A 17,992-nucleotide genomic window follows, 5' to 3' on the forward strand; every position below is an offset into this window, starting at 1 on the left:
GCCCAATCTAGTAATTAAATAAACAAAATCAAAATACATTAAATTAAAATATTCTAAACATGTAAACTAATATCTTCTAAATAATACTTGAACTCTTCATATCTCGAACATTTGAAGCACGTATCAATTTGTGTCTAAAACATTGTTGTTATTTTTTACTAACGGAAATACTTTTTAACATTTAGACTCCTATAATTAATGTTATCCGTAAAATTTATTATTTTTTGTCAATAATTAAATAATAATGTTTAAAGTATGGATTAAAAGTATATTATTAAATTATTAGATTAAAAATATTAGACGAATAACTAAAAATATTGGTCAAAAATAATAAATTCTGTTAGTTCTTGAATTTTTTTTCTTTTTATATTGATACTCACTTTATTATATTATTGTTTTAAATTTTTAATGCAACACTTATTTAACGTTTAAATACGAAGTTTATTTTATTTTAATTTTCTATGGAATGTTCATAAACATGCTCACTTTTAGATGAATACATTAAATATCATAACTATTCCTCTGGAATTAAACTGCAAGACCGCGTTTGGTTTGAAGAATAATAAAATATAAAATATAGAGATACAAAAATTAATATTTTTGTATTTTATTTTTTAATAAATTAAATATAAAAAATAATAAATTATGAAAGTCTTTTTTTATTCATTTTTTCATATAAAAAATTTTTTGAAGAAAAATATAATAAAAAAGTAATTAAAAAAAATAAAAAATAAAAAAATGAATTATATTTTATATTAGTGCTTTTTGTGTATTTTTAGTTAAGAAAGACATAAAATATATTAATTTAATATTCTAAAATATAATGTTTATATTTATATTTATCTGTTAAACATAATTTTGTATTTCTATGATCTTATTTCAGTATCTAGTATTTATAAACAAATTCAGTCCAAATGCATCATGACTAATGTACAAGAGGACTCTGGTACGGGTTGAGATGAGGATCGGGAACCTGTGGGTCGAGACGGATGTTGGATTATCCGAGCGGAGCGGAGGGGAGGTACCTGCAAAGATACTCCGATGCTCAAGTCAGATTGGATCTAAGAGGTAGAAAGTGTGAGGAATGAATGAATACCTGGAGGGACTTGGGTCCTCTTTTATAGGTGATGGGGATCGTCTTATCTTATCTTCTTTGGTTAAGATAAGGGAGGTGTTTGAATTCGAAAGTTGGTTAGGGGCTCCATAGGGCCGGTTTTGGGCCTTCCGGAGGGGGAAGACGAAGAGGTCCGGAGAGCCGGGTTCGGGTTTGACCTCGGGTCCGGGATCCGTAGGCCAGATCCGTAACAGTTGCCCCCGCAGCGGGAGAGCGAGTAAGGTCGGTCTGTCGCTGGGAGGTGAGGTGCTTGACCGCGAAATGGGTCTTCAGTTTTTCTCGAGTGTTCGTTTGGTTCTTTTCGTGATGAGGTCGGTGTCTTGGTTTCGTCTTGTGGAAGATTTGTCTGACCGTTTTGGTCTTGACGTGACTCTTCCTTGCTTGCTGCGCCCGTTGCGTTCTTCGAGGCGTGATTTATTAATTGTTTCTTTCAAAGGGGAATTTATTGCGAAAGGGTATTTCCCTTTTTGCCCTTACAGTTGCTTTGCCTTCGAGGGGTGTTTGTGTTATTTCACTTTTTCGAAACCGTTTTGGCTTCCTTCCTTTAGTTCCCTCGTTTGCTTCATTTCCCTATTGCTCTCTTCTTTCTAAAGAACATCTTCTGTTTTCCTTTCGCATTCTGTGGCTCTGGTTGGTCTTCTGCTGTAGCATTTCGTTTTTGGATTTATTTCCTTCGCATTATCAGGTTGGTGTTCTTCTGTTTCCTCTGTTTTTCCTTTCTCTGCATTTTGCTTTGCGTAGATTTAGGATTATTTTTATGGTATACGATGGTATTATATAGTGGTGAATAGTTTAGTTGGGGTAGTGGATTCTGTAAGGGGGGCGAGTGCCACCGTACAACCGGTGGCGCACGGTGGTGTCTATTTTTTAGTTTCATCCGCCGTTTTCTGCCGCGGTGTTTGGCTGACGGTGGTGCTCGTCACTATTTTAGGTATGGCTCGTCGACGGACTGAGGGTGTGAGGGCTCCGGTAGCCCCGGCGGGGGGTGTCCCTGGTCTTTTTTCTTGGGTTACTAGTGATGTTTGGGGGACGCCGTCGCAGATGACGGAGGCGGACCTCCAGCGGCTTCGAGATGAAGGGGCTGTTTGTGGGGGTGGCGATGCTGAACGCCATTATGAGCTTTCCCTGCCTGGGGTTGACGAGAGGGTTTGTTATACCAACCTCGCTTCCCCGTCTGTGCTGGATTGGATGTGGGTGTATGAGGCGATGTTTACCCGGCTTGGTGTTCGGCTTCCTTTTTCTCCGTTCGTCCAACAGTTGTTGAACCGGTGTTCCGTGGTGCCGTCCCAGCTACATCCGAACAGTTGGGCGGCGATACGGTCTTTCGAGCTTGTTTGTGATTTTTTAGAGCTTCCCGCCTCAGTGAACGTTTTCCTTTTCCTCTTCTTGTGTACACTTCCGACTAAGGAGGGAAAGCACAAGAAGGGGTATGTGTCCTTTAGAGCTCAGCCTCATCGTCGGGTCTTCGGGTTATATGAGGACTCTTTTCATGGTTTTAAAAGCAGATACTTCAAGGTTCGTCCCGTAAGGGGGCATCATCCTTTTTGGTTGACGTTAGAGGGTGAGCGGCGGTTCCCCACTTACTGGAATTTCAAGGCGGGGCCGTCTGTTTTTACTAAGGTTTCTCAGGAGTTCTTGTCTTCGGAGGAGCGGGATGTCGCTCTTGTCTTATGGCAATTATTTGGGGAGCGTCATCTTAATCCTCGGGACGTGATGGGTGATCCTGTTGCTTGTCGTTCGTATGTTGGTGTGTGTCTGTCCTTTATCTTGCTTTTTTGTGTTTGTTTCCCGTTTTTGTAACTTGGGATTCTTATTTGTTATCTTTCAGTTGAGATGGCTGGTGGTTTGACTTCCTTAGCACGGCTGAAAGCAGCGATGGCTCAGGAAGAGGGGTCGTCGTCTCTGGCTACTCCTGTTTCGAATCCGGTTGTGGAGTCTCAGGCTGTTTCTCAGGAGGTGGTTTCTTCGGGGGGCCGGGCCGTTGCTCAGGCTTCTCCTGGGCTTGCGACTTTGCCTGAGGTTGTCGTGGTGCCGGCTGGTGAGGCCTCTCGGAAGAGGAAGAGGCCTGAGGAGCCGGGTAGTGAGACTTTTGAGAAGGAGGAGGGTTTGACGCCCAGCGTGATGGACCGACGCTTCGATGCCCCGGGTTTTATTGATCAGCACTTGATGCCCGGTACAGAGCCGTTCTTTGATGGCTGTGATGTGTCATTTCAGGCTAAGTCGGTGTACCGCGCGCTTCTCCGATCTGTTGTCGTTGTCCGAAAAGCTGAGCCTGTGATGGCTCAGGTTGGCTTGTTGGATAAGAAGCTCCGTCAGTCCCAGGCTGAGGTGGCCAAGCTGAAGGAGGAGCTTGAGGCTACCAAAGCTGCGAAGGAGAGGGCGGTGAAGTCCTCTGAGGAAGTCGGGGCAGAGATTCTCCGACTTGCCGGTGTTGAGACTTCGTTCTTTCTCAGTTGGCAGAGGAGCGTCAGCGGGCTTCAGATGCGGGTTCTCAATCCGCCGTGCTTCTCGCTGAGTCAGAGGCTCTGAAGGCCGAGGTTGCTGCCTTGAAGAGGGAGAAGACGGAGCTGTTGGCTGACGCTAAAGGTGCGATTGCTGCTACCGAGGAGACGATGAAGGCACATTCCTTGGTGCTGGCTCCGGGCGTGGACGTGTCCGTGATGGGAGCGTTCAGGGTCGTTCGTGATGGCCATATTGTCGACCTCGAGTAGCCCTTTTTTTTTATCTCTGTAATTTTTATTTTGAACTTTGTTTGTTTCTGAATATTTTGGATGGCCAAGGGCCGTGACTTTGGGAACCGTTTAATGGTATTTTCGGCCGTCCGGGCCTTTTATATGATTTGTATTATGGTGTTTTTCGGCCGTTCGGGCCTTTTTATATGTTTTGAGCTATTCCGTTTGTTTTTTCGTTTCCTCGGACCGTCGTTCGGTCGGGTTTTTATGGATATCCGTGTGTTGGGCCTGGGGGGTGATCAGTCCTCCAGTCGCGGTCGTGTCTTTGTTCTATATTTGGGACGTGTAGGAAAGTGGAAATAGCTTTTAATGGAATTTTTATTGAATGGTTGGGCCTCGTTAAAACCCTCCGTTAACGGCGGGAAAGAGTACCCGAGATTTTAAAAATATAAATAAAGGATAAAAAATAGAAAGGAAAATAAGGGGCGACCTATTTAGGTCGGTTTAGGTGTAGTATCGTCGCAAGTTGGCTGCGTTCCAGGTCCTCGGGACTTCGTCGCCGTTGAGCCGTTCGAGTTTATACGCTCCTTTTTCCGATTACGGCCTTGATTCTGTATGGTCCTTCCCAGTTGGGGGTGAGCTTTCCTTCTCCTGGAGTCGGGGGACCGATATCGTTTCGTCGTAGGACGAGGTCGTCAGCCGCAAATTCTCGTCGGATAACGCCGTGATTGTATCTTAGGCTGATTCTTTGTTTAAGTGCTAACTCTTTGATGTGAGCTATGCTTCTTTCTTCGTCAATGAGGTCTCTTTCTGCTTCTTCGTCGTTACCTCCGACCGTTTTCCTGGGGCTGGGGTCCCCGATTTCAACTGGGATGACTGCTTCCACGCCGTATGTTAATCGGAAAGGCGTTTCCCCCGTGGTCGTTTGGGGTGTTGTTCGGTACGACCATAGAACTGACCCTAATTCGTCTGCCCATAGTCCTTTGGCTTCGTCGAGCCGTTTCTTGAGTCCTTTAACGATTATTTTGTTTGCGGATTCCACCTGTCCGTTTGTTTGAGGGTGTTCTACTGAGCTGAAGCGATGGGATATGTGTAATCCTTCTAAGAACTCTCAGAATTTTTTGTCGGTAAACTGGGTTCCTTTGTCCGAGATGACGACCTCAGGGATTCCGAATCGGGTGATGATCTGTCGCCAAACGAATTTCCGGCACTGGGTCGCCGTTATGGAGGCCAGAGGTTCGGCCTCGATCCATTTGGTGTAATAATCTATGGCGACAATGAGATATCTTAGTTGGCCGGGAGCTGTAGGGAAGGGCCCGACGAGGTCGATCCCCCAAGTGCCGAACGGCCGTTCTGCCGATATGGTGCTGAGCTGGTATGGGGCGGCTTGGTGGATATTGGCGTGTCTTTGGCATTTGTCACAGCTTTTTACTAATTGTATGGAGTCTCGAATGATTGTGGGCCAGAAGTAGCCAGCCCTGACGATTTTTTGGGCTAATGTTTTTCCTCCGACGTGGTGACCACAGCAGCCTTCGTGGATTTCGCGGAGTATGTACTCCGTGTCCCCGGGTTCGACACATTTGAGTAGGGGTTGCGAGAATCCACATTTGTATAGTTGTCCTGCTACGATGGTATAGTTGGCGGCTTCCCTTTTTATTCGCTTTCCCTCTTTCGGGTCTAGCGGCAAGGTTCCGTCGAGGAGGTACTGTAGGATAGGGTACGTCCAGGACTCCCGGTTTGAGGATGTTAGATGAGCGTTGATTGTTGTTGACACAGAAGGCGACCTAACGACCTCATGAATTAGCGATTTGTTACCGTGTCCCGGTTTGGTACTGGCTAGCTTGGAAAGTAGGTCTGCCCTGGCGTTTCGTTCCCTGGGGACATGTTGTATGGTAATGCTCTCGAACCCTTCTTTCAATTTGTTTACCTTGGTGAGATATTGTTGGAGCAGGGGATCTCGTGCCTGGTAGCTTCCGTTGATTTGGGAACTGACTACCTGGGAATCGGTGTTTACCTCTAGGGCCTTTGCACCGACTTCCTGGGCTAGGGTCAGGCCTGCTAAGAGGGCCTCGTATTCTACTTGGTTATTTGATACTGGGAATTCGTATCGTACTGACTGTTCAATTGTGATCCCGTTTTGGTTTTCGAGTATGATTCCGGCGCCTCCGTGAGTGGAGTTTGACGAGCTGTCGACATGCAGTTTCCATGGTTCGGGGGTGAGCTTTCCCGGAGTCATTTCGGCGATGAAATCGGTCAAGACTTGTGCTTTGATAGCGTTCCGGGGTTCGAACTTGATCTGGAATTGTGATAACTCGATGGACCATGCTAGCATTCTTCCTGCTAGGTCGGGTTTCTGTAATACTTGTTTGACCGCCTGGTCGGTTCGGACCGTCACGGGGTGAGCTTGGAAGTATTGCCGCAGGCGCCGGGAGGCTGTAAAGAGTGCGAAAGCTAGCTTTTCTAAGCGTGAATAGCGAGCTTCTGCATCCTGTAAGACTTTGCTTATGAAGTATACGGGTTTTTGCTCCTTTTTCTCGTTTTCTCGGATGAGAGCTGCTGCGAGTGCCTCTTCCGTTATGGAGAGGTACAGGTAAAGCGTTTCCCCTGTTTGGGGTTTGGCGAGAATTGGTGGTTCCGCTAGAACCCTCTTGAAGTGTTGGAATGCTTCTTCGCATTCCGTCTCCCATTTAAAAGGGGCTCCTTTTTTCATTAGTTTGAAGAAAGGGATTGCTTTTTGAGCCGACGCCCCGAGAAAGCGTGATAACGCGGTCAGTCGGCCGGTAAGCTTTTGGATGTCTTTAAGGTTTTTTGGGCTTGCCATTTCGAGGACGGCACGACACTTCTCCAGGTTTGCTTCAACTCCGCGTTGCGTAATCATGAAGCCGAGGAACTTCCCTGCTTCCATTCCGAAGGCGCATTTTGCCGGGTTGAGCCGCATTTGGTGCTTTCGTAGGGTGTCCAATATGACCTTGAGGTCGTCGGTTAGTTGCTCACCGGATTTAGTCTTGGCGAGCATATCGTCTATGTAGACTTCTAATTTGTTTCCGGACAGGTCTCGAAATATCTTGTTAACGAGTCTTTGATAGGTGGCTCCAGCGTTTTTCAAGCCGAAAGGCATCACTGTGTAGCAGTAAGTTCCGTCCGGGGTGATGAACGCTGTTTTTTCTTCGTCTGGTCGGTGCATTGGGATCTGGTTGTAGCCGGAATATGCGTCCATGAAGCAGAGGTATCGGTGGCCGGATGCTGCGTCTACTAACCCGTCGATGTTTGGTAGGGGGAAGGCGTCCTTCGGGCAAGCTTTGTTGAGGTCTGTGTAGTCGACGCACATTCGCCATTTTCCGTTAGACTTCTTTACTAGTACGACGTTGGCTAGCCAGGTCGTGTAGGGGAGTTCCCGGATGAAGTTGGCTTCGAGTAGGGCTTTGACTTGATTTTTGACTTCGGCGGCTCGGTCTGGTGACATTTTTCGCCTCCTTTGTGCCACTGGCTTAGCTTGAGGGTCCACGGCTAGATGGTGGGACATTAGGTCGGGGTTTATTCCCGGCATATTGGCTGGTGTGAATGCGAACAGGTCTCTGTTCTATTTTAGGAGTTGGGAGAGTTCTTCTTTAAGATCGTACGGGAGGTTTCTATTAATGAAGGTGTATTCCTCTTTGGTTGGCCCTATTTATAGTCTTTCCATGTCTCCTTCTGGTTCTGTCCTAGGTTGGCCGTCTTGTCGCGCATCTAGGTCGGCTAGGAATATTCCGGCCGCATCTCGGGATTTTTTTCTTAGGGCTAGGCTGGTGTTGTCGCATTCGGCTGCGACCTCTCGGTCTCCGTGAATGGTACCGACGGAGCCGTCGTCGGTTCTGAACTTCATGAGGAGGTATTTGGTGAAGATGACTGCAGAGAAGTCATTGATTGTTTTTCTTCCGAGGATCACGTTATAGGCTGTGGAGTCTTTTAGGACTACGAATTCAGATAGGATTGTCTTTTTCTGATTACTTGTTCCTATGGTGATGGGGAGGGTAATTGAGCCATCTGGTTTGAGAAAGTTGTCCCCGAGTCCCGTGACGCCGTGGCGGTGTGTTTGGAGGTTGTCGTTGCGGAGCCCGAGCTTGTCGAAGGCTCCTCGGAAAAGGATGTTGGAGTCCGCGCCGGTTTCTACTAGTATCCTTCGTACTAGTCCTGTTCCGATTCTGGCTGAGATGACGAAGGGGGCATCTTCGGCTGAGGTGCCGTGTTGGCAGTCCTCCGGTAAGAATGTTATCGTATTGTCGGCCGCGGCGATTGGGGCTTGGTTTCTGACGGCCATTACCTTGAGATCTTTTTTCATTGTTAGTTTTGACTTGCTCGATACGTCCTTGCCCGTGATGACGTTCACTATGATGGTCGGGTCTTCCTCCGGGCTCTCCCTGGGGGGTAGCTTTTGAGTTCTCGGGTTACGCCCTTCTCTTTCCGGCGACTTGTCTCTCTCCGCGTGTCTTGGTTCTCTGATGATTTTGGAAAATTCCGGGAGTTTGCCGTCTCGTATGGCCTATTCAAGAGCGTCTTTAAGGTCGAAACAATCTTGTGTTTTGTGGCCGTAACCTCGGTGGTAGTCACAGTAGAGGGTTTTGTTGCTTTCCGTCCTTTCTTTGAGTTGTCGGGCTCTTGGGATGATGCCTCGATCTGCTATTTGATGGTATATCTCCGTAATTGGTGCCGTTAGGGGCGTGTAATTGGAGAATTTGCCTATTCTCGGTGGTCGGTTGGCCGGCCTGGGGTGGTCCCGTTGATTCTCTTTGGGTGTTGGGTTATGACGGGGAGCCGAGTTGCCGTGTTGGGTGGTGGCGTGCTGCCACTTGTTGGCAGCGACGACCTGACTGACCTCTTCGTCGTTGATGTAGTCTTTGGCGACGTTCTGAATTTCATGCATGGTCCATACCGGTTTAGTAGTGAGGTGCTTGCGGAAATCTTCATTCATGAGCCCGTTAGTTAGGCAAAGGCTCGCAACGGAATCCGTGAGTCCGTCGACCGTTAGGCATTCGTCGTTGAAGCGGTCGAGGTATTTCCTTGTGGATTCTTCTTGCTTTTGTGTAACTCCTAACAGGCTGATGGGGTGTTTGGCTTTGGTGATTCTGGTCATGAACTGGGCCATGAATTTTCGTGCTATGTCGTGGAAGCTAGCTATGGATCCGTTCGGGAGGGCGTTGAACCATTTGATCGCCGGTCCGGCGAGGGTTACCGGGAAGGCTCTGCACCGGACTGCGTCGGCCGCTCCTTCTAAGTTCATTCTGGCCTCGAAGACCGTTAGGTGTTCCTGAGGGTCCTTGGTTCCATCATACTTCATGTCGGTGGGTTTGTCGAAACCTTTGGGGAGTTTCACTCTTAAGATTCTTTCTGTGAAGGGTGTAGCTCCCATTATGGTGTGGTCATTTCTCGTGCATTTGGAGTTTCGGTATCTCCGATCTTCGTCCGAATCGTTTTGACGATTTAGATCACGGGAAGCGCTGCGGTGGTGTTTCTTGTTGTATCGCCGTTCGGGCGATTTCTCGTATCGGTGGTTGCGTGAGACGCTGCGACCATCTTTCCTATCGTGTTGTCGGGTTGGCGACCTGCCGCGGTGGGATCTTGACCTGGAAGTCGCCTGGCTCCCGTGTTCGTTGTTGTGTTTTTCTCTGTTGGTCAGTTTGCCTTCAAGTTCCTGGACCCGGAGGCAGAGATCCTGGATGATCTGTGCCGCTTTGTCCTCGACTTTATCGGGATGTCGCGGGTCCGTGACGACGTGTTCGTTCGTGTGGTGGACAGTACTTGCTACTCTTGCTTGGTTTGTGGCTTCCTGGTGTTCTGAGGCCGGACGACGCGGTTGGGAGTCATCCTGGCTTGATGGGTTCTCCTCCAGGATGCCCTCCATCCGGTTCGACTGTCGCAGGCCCCCACAGACGACGCCAATGTACAAGAGGACTCTGGTACGGGTTGAGATGAGGATCGGGAACCTGTGGGTCGAGACGGATGTCGGATTATCCGAGCGGAGCGGAGGGGAGGTACCTGCAAAGATACTCCGACGCTCAAGTCAGAATGGATCTAAGAGGTAGAAAGTGTGAGGAATGAATGAATACCTGGAGGGACTTGGGTCCTCTTTTATAGGTGATGGGGATCGTCTTATCTTATCTTCTTTGGTTAAGATAAGGGAGGTGTTTGAATTCGAAAGTTGGTTAGGGGCTCCATAGAGCCGGTTTTGGGCCTTCCGGAGGGGGAAGACGAAGAGGTCCGGAGAGCCGGGTTCGGGTTTGACCTCGGGTCCGGGATCCGTAGGCCAGATCCGTAACAACTAATGTTATATATCCAAATCTTTTTATGAACTAAATCCAAATAAATTAAACAATAAGACTTAAAATAATACTAGTTATAACTGATTTTTATTATATTAAACTAACTTGGTTGATTTTAGTTAACAAAAAAAATTTAAATGTGTAACATTATTCATACATCATATGTTGGTATCACGGAAATTATTGGGATTTTAGAATATTGAAACAATAATAGTGTCATATTATTTATTAATATTACAAACTTTGCATTGAACATATCTAATTATCTATTGATATCCAAAAATATTTGAAAAATAATAAAAAATAAGTTTCAAACAGTTTATAAAATTATCTTATTTAATATTTTTTAATTATATCTTTTATTTTATTTTGTATTTTTATTTATTTTTAAAATAAATAAATAATATTAAATATAATAAATATGTAATTATAAATATTGCAGGTATAAAATTATAGATTATTAGTTTTCCAACATTGTTTATTGATATTATAGTATTCTTTAAGATTATTATATTTGTTCTGGGATGAAAGTAGTGGTCCTGCGTATTATTGGAAGTTTTTATGATTTTCGAGCAGCCAATACATAAAAGAGAGTTTCATATAAGTGAACCAATATTTGGAAAGAGAATCTTATAAGATTTTAGACTCTTCCACCGTAATAGCTAATTTTGCAGCAATGATTCTCACACAATTTTACAGCTCATCATTAAATTAGTGCTTAGGATTCTAATGGGTGGAAGGCTAATTGAAATGTCACTGATTGAAATCGTTGGAACATTGATTCTTAACGTGATGCTATGTTATAAATCTCGAGCAAAGATTAATTAATAGAAGCAACATCTGAAAAATAAAGTCTAATAAAGCCTTGATCTCTTTCATTATTATAGCTAATTTTGTGGTAATTTTTCGAAAATCTTGTAGCTCATGAGAGGCATGTGTGAATAGTTAGAGCTCGCTCTTAGCTGGTGAATAATTTGGATGTCCTTATTACGTACCTTTAGTTAAAGTAGTGTCTGATTGATACTAGTGTATTATGTAAAAGACGTTGCGACTGATACTCAACTCACCAAGTGTTACAAATTAATAACCATGAATGCTTTATCGAGTAGATATGATATTATTATTAGTAGTAAAGTCATGAGTCTCTTGTGTAAGCCACGTATGCAGTTGGATATGTTTCAGTGTAAACAAAATAATGGAACGCTATCAAAGGAAGGTCAAGGATCTACATAGCCTCAACACCAAACAAATCCAAGAAAATACACAGGTTAATAATTAGCCCCTTAATATCCATTATATTCATTCTCTATCTGCAAGCTATAGTGAATGTTTGTTGTTTCTTCCGTACATGGAGCAGGTAAAGGAAGGTGATGACATCAACATCACAAAGAAGCTAGAGCAACTAGAAGTTTCTAAAAGGTTTTAAGTACTGACTTTATTTAATAGCTTAATTTGATGACTTCATTAGTGTGCTGATCAATGATCATCATCATATTGCATTACTGATGAAGTGAGAAACACAAAATATTGTTGCAGAAAGCTTTTGGGAGATGGTTTGGATTCATGCCCCATTGAAGAGTTACAACAGATAGAGAATCAGCTCGAACGAAGCTTAACCAAAGTTAGGGCAAGAAAGGTATATATGTTCTTCGCTTAATTCAAACTCATGTCAGCTTTCTCATTCTAACTATTTATGTTGTTTATCCATCTTGCGTTCTAGTACATTCGGTTTTAAAGTTTAGTTTTTATTTGGAATTGCAACTGCAATGTTATTTTTATTCGCATAATTAGAGTCATTATAGGCCACATCAACTCGCAATAGCTGAAAATAAACCCAAAATTAAAAAAATACTTCGTTGTGTCGTAAATCTTTTAGAAATGTTATCCAACATAATAAATATGAAAAGAGAAAGTATAAGAGAATAACGTTATTTTTGAACAATATAAATAAATAATAGATTTAAATTTTGAATTAATTAAATATAATTTTTATTTTGAATTTGATTTTCAACGACCACAAACTCTTCACACTCGCACCGCATTCCACCCCCGCTTCCCACAATCCCCCGCCATCTCTCACAAAACACTGCACACAGTCCGGCTTCCTCGTGCGTTTGCAACTACCGCACGTATCTATACTTCGTTGCGCCTCCCCAACCACAGCACGCAACCCAGTCTCGTCGTGCCTCCATTGGTGTCGTGCAGCAGCCTATCTTTGTGGCGAGGTGCATTTTCTTTCAAGAACGTCATTGTTTCTGCACCCCATGCAGTCGTAGTCGTGCATTTTTTCACGAACTTATGCTCTCATCGTCACTGCAATTCACGACACCAACGTGATGCCAAGGTATGCAGTGAAAATTTTATATGCATGTGAATGTTTATTTTTCTTATAAAAAGGTGTTTGTTTTTAATGCAAATGAGATGTTTATTCTTTATATAAGTGAGATGTTTGTTCTTAATACGAAATGATTCACCTGCACTCGGGTTGGTGACAACAAGAGATGGCGGTGTTGGGGAGCTTCCTCGCTAGCAAGGGGGGTTGCGTGCTAGAGTAGGTAACAGAGTGCTGGCTGCAGTGAAAAGGGAGTCTGGGTTAAAAGTGGGTGTAATTAGACAAAGTGAAATTAGGTAAAGGTGATGGGTTTATGATGAAAGTAAAATTGAATGGTTAATGGGTTCAAAATAGAGTCTGTTGTTCGCACTTCTCATTATTCACCTAGGCAGGATTGATATGAAAATTGTATATAAACATTCAAAATTATTAGCTAGTCTACCGTAACTCACATATGATAAATCAACTATTAACAAATTTCTGACAGATCATAAAATCAAGGAGTAAAGTATCGTTTTTGTCCCCAACGTTTGGGGTAAGTCTCAAAGTTGTCCCTAACATTTCAATCGTCCTATTTAAGTCCCTAACGTTTTAAAATTGACTTAATGTTGTCCTGTCGTTAGGGATCCGTTAACAGAATTGACGGTGGGACAAAATTGAGATAATTTTGAAATGTTAGGGACTTAAATAGGACAAAAACGTTGGGGACAAAAATGATACATAAAAATAAATTTTAATTTTATCTTTCAATAATATCAATTTTTTACTATACATAGTATTCAATTATTTTTTAATCACATCTAAATAAATTACACTTAATCATATTACTTTCATTTTAAATAAATTAATTTTTTTTATAATTTTACTCTTAAAGATTTTTAGTTATCATGAATTATTTGTAGAATGACTAGTATATAAACTTGCAATATATATATATATATACAATAAAATATAAATTATTCCTTTTGTCTCTAATGTATCAAAATTTTTTAAAATTATAGAAAAATAAATTTATTTAAAATGAAAGTAATGTGATTAAGTGTAATTTATTTAGATATAATTAAAAAATAATTGAATAATATGTACAATAAAAAATTAATATTATTGAAAGATAAAATTAAATTAAAATTTATGTTTATGTATCGTTTTTGTCTCTAACGTTTTCGTCCTATTTAAATCCATAACGTTTCAAAATCGTCTTAATTTTGTCCTGCCGTCAATTCTATTAACGGATCCCTAACGGTGGGACAATATTGAGTCAATTTTAAAACGTTAAGGACTTAAATAGGACGATTGCAACGTTAGGGACAACTTTGGAACTTACCCTAAACGTTGCGGACAAAAACGATACTTTACTCTAAAATTAAGTTATTTGTATATAAAAATTATTTATCAAAATCATTTGTATAAAATATATATTAAAATATAAAATATATATTAAAAATATTTAAAATAATACGCACACATTATGACTTATTTTTTATCATTAATCTCTGAAAAGACAATATTGGAAAAATTGTAGGATATTTGTTGGACCATCTTTTGAGTTAAACCTTATTTATTTTCTGCAATTCCAAACAATTAATGAGTGATCAACATCTAGCTTAAACTTTATTCATATATCATCTCTTGTCCACTTCACCTGTTTTCATTTGTATTTTTATATTAAAAATAGGTGAAATAACGTATATTCATCATTTGTATATGTACTTTTACATGTGGCTAGTGCTCTTAATTAAAACATATTCATTTAGGAATGAATATTTCTTTTTGGATGAAGGTGTTGAAGAAGGTTCAAAAACTTGTTACTTGTCTTCCAGTTTTAATTTGTACAAGAATTTGGTATATTTATATATCTGTCTATGTTCATAATCTTACATATATATCATCATCATCATCATCATCATCATTTTGAATAATCTCAGTTTTGAATAAGAAAAACTAACATTAATTAACATGGTCCTTGCTGTACCCAGAACCAATTGTTCAGGGAGCAAATAGAGACGCTAAAGGAACAGGTAATCAATGTGATGTTACTTGCATGATTACATGGATATATAATTTGTATGTTCTATTTCTTTTATTAGGGCATGATGCTTATTAGAATTGCCTTTCTCTCTTTGATATCTCACTTCAGGAAAAATGCCTTCTTGAAGAAAATAGAAAATTGAAAGAGAAGGTAATTATCTTTCCTCATGTACTTCATATTATCCCCAATTGATATTATGCTTCAACTTTAATTTTGTCTTCTCTTTAATTAATTAGAAAACAATTATTTAGAGTCCTACTCTACTATCTTACACTCTGTTTGATTGAGTTACATTATTAGTTATTCTTTGTTTTAAAATAATGCACATGAAAAAAATCTATATGAAAGTCAAAAATAGTCACAAAATCAGATATTATATATTTATGTATTAAATCTATATGAACGTTAAAAATAGTCACAAAATCAGATATTATATATTTGTGTATTATACACATGTTATATTTTAACATATATTTTAATATTTTATACCAATGACTAAATTAATAACTGATTTTTTTTGTATCTACATAAGATAGTTGAATCCACACTACTTCCATATATATATATATATATATATATATATATAAGAGATAGCTATTTATAATATACCACCTAAGTACTAATCTTTTCAAATACTAAATTTTATAAGATAATATTAGTTATCAGTAGTAATCCTATTAGTTAATACAAAATGTGTGAAACGATCTTTTATTTCTTTTCAAGATCTCATATGAAGTATCAAATAATACAAACAATTTCATTGAAGTCACTCATATATATGCCACAAATCTATTAAGTTGGAAGGTTAACATCCCCTTATTTTTCCAGCTTGATTAACTAATTTCCAGCATAATTCCATATATATGATTTTTGTAGTGGCTTGAACAGCAACGGTCTTTAAGCAAACAAGGCGTGTTGCTTGTCGGAGAAAGGCGGCCGGCAGTGGAAGTTGAAGTGGAAGTGGAAGTGGAAGTGGAAGAGGAGGAAGAGGAAGAGGAAGAGGAAGAGGAAGTGGTAGAGACAGAGTTGGAGTTGTTCATAGGGCTACCCGAGAGAAGAATGCCTTAAAAGTTGGGCGTTCTATATAACATGATGCTCATTTAAACATTAACATGCGCAAGGAATGAGTACCAAGAATAGGGGTCTTCGGGGCAGCATAGCATGGAGCTTTTTTAACGACGTCCAGCCGGTACTGGACGACCCATTTACGGAGGGGGAGGACGCACACTCAGCACTCAATGTGTCCAATTCCGGAGCAATCGACTACAGCAACGATTCCCTCTTATTGGTAAAGTTTTCAGTCTCTATCGAGAGAACCCGACGCGAAGTTGGTGAAACCTGAGCATAGCTAATGAAAGGGCATATATTTAAGCTTAATAAAGTTCATATAATCATGCACCTATATCAAGTATGTTATATTCATGTTTGATCAACATGTTATAACTCGTAACTTAACAAACAATCACAATGGTGGGTGAACTTTCTGATCAAGTAATTTCTGCTAAATAATCTCACTTCAAAACACTTTTATTTTCATTGGCCTATATCAGTTTTAAATTTTGGTTTCATTATAAGTAAGTTAGTTTGTGTTACTCTCAACCTACCTCGTGATAAAATGGGCTAATATTATAGATGTTTGGTTTCGCTTTTAAAATGGTGCATTTAGTGGCGGAGCTTTAAAAAAAAAATTAGAGGGTCAGAAATTTTAATAAAAAATTATATAATATTATTTATATTAAAATAAAATTTATAAATATAATTATTTTATTTTTAAATTTATTATTAATATGTAGAGTTATATATAGTTAAGATTAACAAAAAATAATTTTGAATTTGATCAATAAAAAATTTTGTTTAGGTTAATAAATTAATTTGATTTTAAATAAAAAATAAATTAAAAAAATCAGTTTTTCATTAAAAAAATTAGTTTTTGCACATAAAAATTTATTTTTATTTAGAAATTTTTTTTTATCTAAAATTGATTTTTCTTTTTTAAAAATTAATTTTTTATTTAAATTATATAAAATCAATTATAACTTATAAATTGGTTTTTAACATTTTAAAAAATTAATTTTACCTTTGATAATATTTATCTCTCAAAAATCTCAAGATTAATTATTTTTGTTATTACTTTTATTACAAATCAAATAATATAATACAACAAAACAAAGTCTTAAATTTCTAATAAAATTAAAATATCAAAATTTATTAATGTAAGCAGTGTTATACTATAATGGTATTAAATTTGTAAAGTTGATTTAAAAATAAAATAATAACTTTTATTAATAACTGATATTACTACTAATTATATTATAATTTTTATTATTCAAAAAATAAAATAATGCATAAAAATATATGAGAAGCCAAATATAATTTAGTATTAATTCTATAATGATATTTAATTTGTAACGTTGATTTAAAGATATGCCACTTGTTGTTGATTTAAAGATATGATGTTTATTATTGTCAAATAGGATAGGATAAAAAGTTTAAAAGAATGGTGAAGATAGACATAAAACTCAAATACATAGGTTGAAAGTATATCAATTTACTCAAACAAATTAATTTTATTTTCTTTAAAGTAGAACTACTAATATTTTTACAAAATTTTTGGGGGATCATGGCCCCCATTGCCCACACAAAACTCCGCCACCGAGTGCATTAGAATATACGGAAATTTACCAAAATAAAACATTGGAGTTTCAGTATTACCAAAATACAACTTTTGAATCTTTGATACGAAAATGCAATTTTTTAGAATTCTATGCAAACCGTGGAAGGGATACCACGGATTCTGAATGCATGTAAACTGTGGAAGGGATACCACGGTTTACGTTGAAGACGCAAATGCATAGAAACCGTGGTAGGCCATTCCACGGTTTCTGTTGAAGTGTGCAAATAGGCATAAACTGTGGTAGGGGTTCAGCGATTTATGCCTAGACCTATTTCGCCTATAAATACCCACCCAAGAGAAGTAGTGTGATGTAGAGAGTCATTTTCACTTCTTCAAAAATGAGTGAGGAGAGTTTTTTGGTCCTAGTCTACTATTCTAGAAAATTTAAAAAAAGCAAAAGGCATGGAGTTAAGTTCACTGACAAAGAATCGGTCAGTGTTTTTGTGCGTTCCACGAATACTCTATTAGAACTAAAGACGAGCATTTTGCAAAAGGCAAGGCTGTGTGGGTCCAAGTGGGTGAAGAAGCTGTTGTACAAGATTCTAATTGCGGTTGTTTCAACTGGGGTGCAGTATGAAACATTTGCGATAGGGTCAGACGAAGACATGCAGGTTTTGTTTCATTGTCGGTGCAGTTTTCCGGAGGTGAGAATACACGAGCTGTTTCAAGGGTCAGGATGCGAGGAGGCTGCTAGTGAATGCAGCGTACGCCAAGACTGAGGCAGAGTTTGACTATTGGTTTGATGGCATGTGCAACACCGTTCAGACGGTAAAGACTGCGTTCGTCTGCTATGATCCCGACCCAAGAAAAATCTGAATCACTCCACTTTTCCTCCTCCTCCTCTCTCTAAAAATGCCACTTTCTCTCTCTAGAAC

At 40.0% G+C, this 17,992-nt stretch overlaps 1 pseudogene; it reads left to right on the plus strand.

Moving 5' to 3' along the window:
• The first annotated feature begins 9,701 nt into the window (after positions 1 to 9,701).
• LOC130981689 (agamous-like MADS-box protein AGL19) lies at positions 9,702 to 17,694 on the plus strand (annotated as a pseudogene).
• The last annotated feature ends 298 nt before the right edge of the window (positions 17,695 to 17,992 follow it).

This window comes from Arachis stenosperma, chromosome 1 (genome assembly GCF_014773155.1).
Source record: "Arachis stenosperma cultivar V10309 chromosome 1, arast.V10309.gnm1.PFL2, whole genome shotgun sequence".
Classification (NCBI taxonomy): Eukaryota; Viridiplantae; Streptophyta; class Magnoliopsida; order Fabales; family Fabaceae; genus Arachis; species Arachis stenosperma.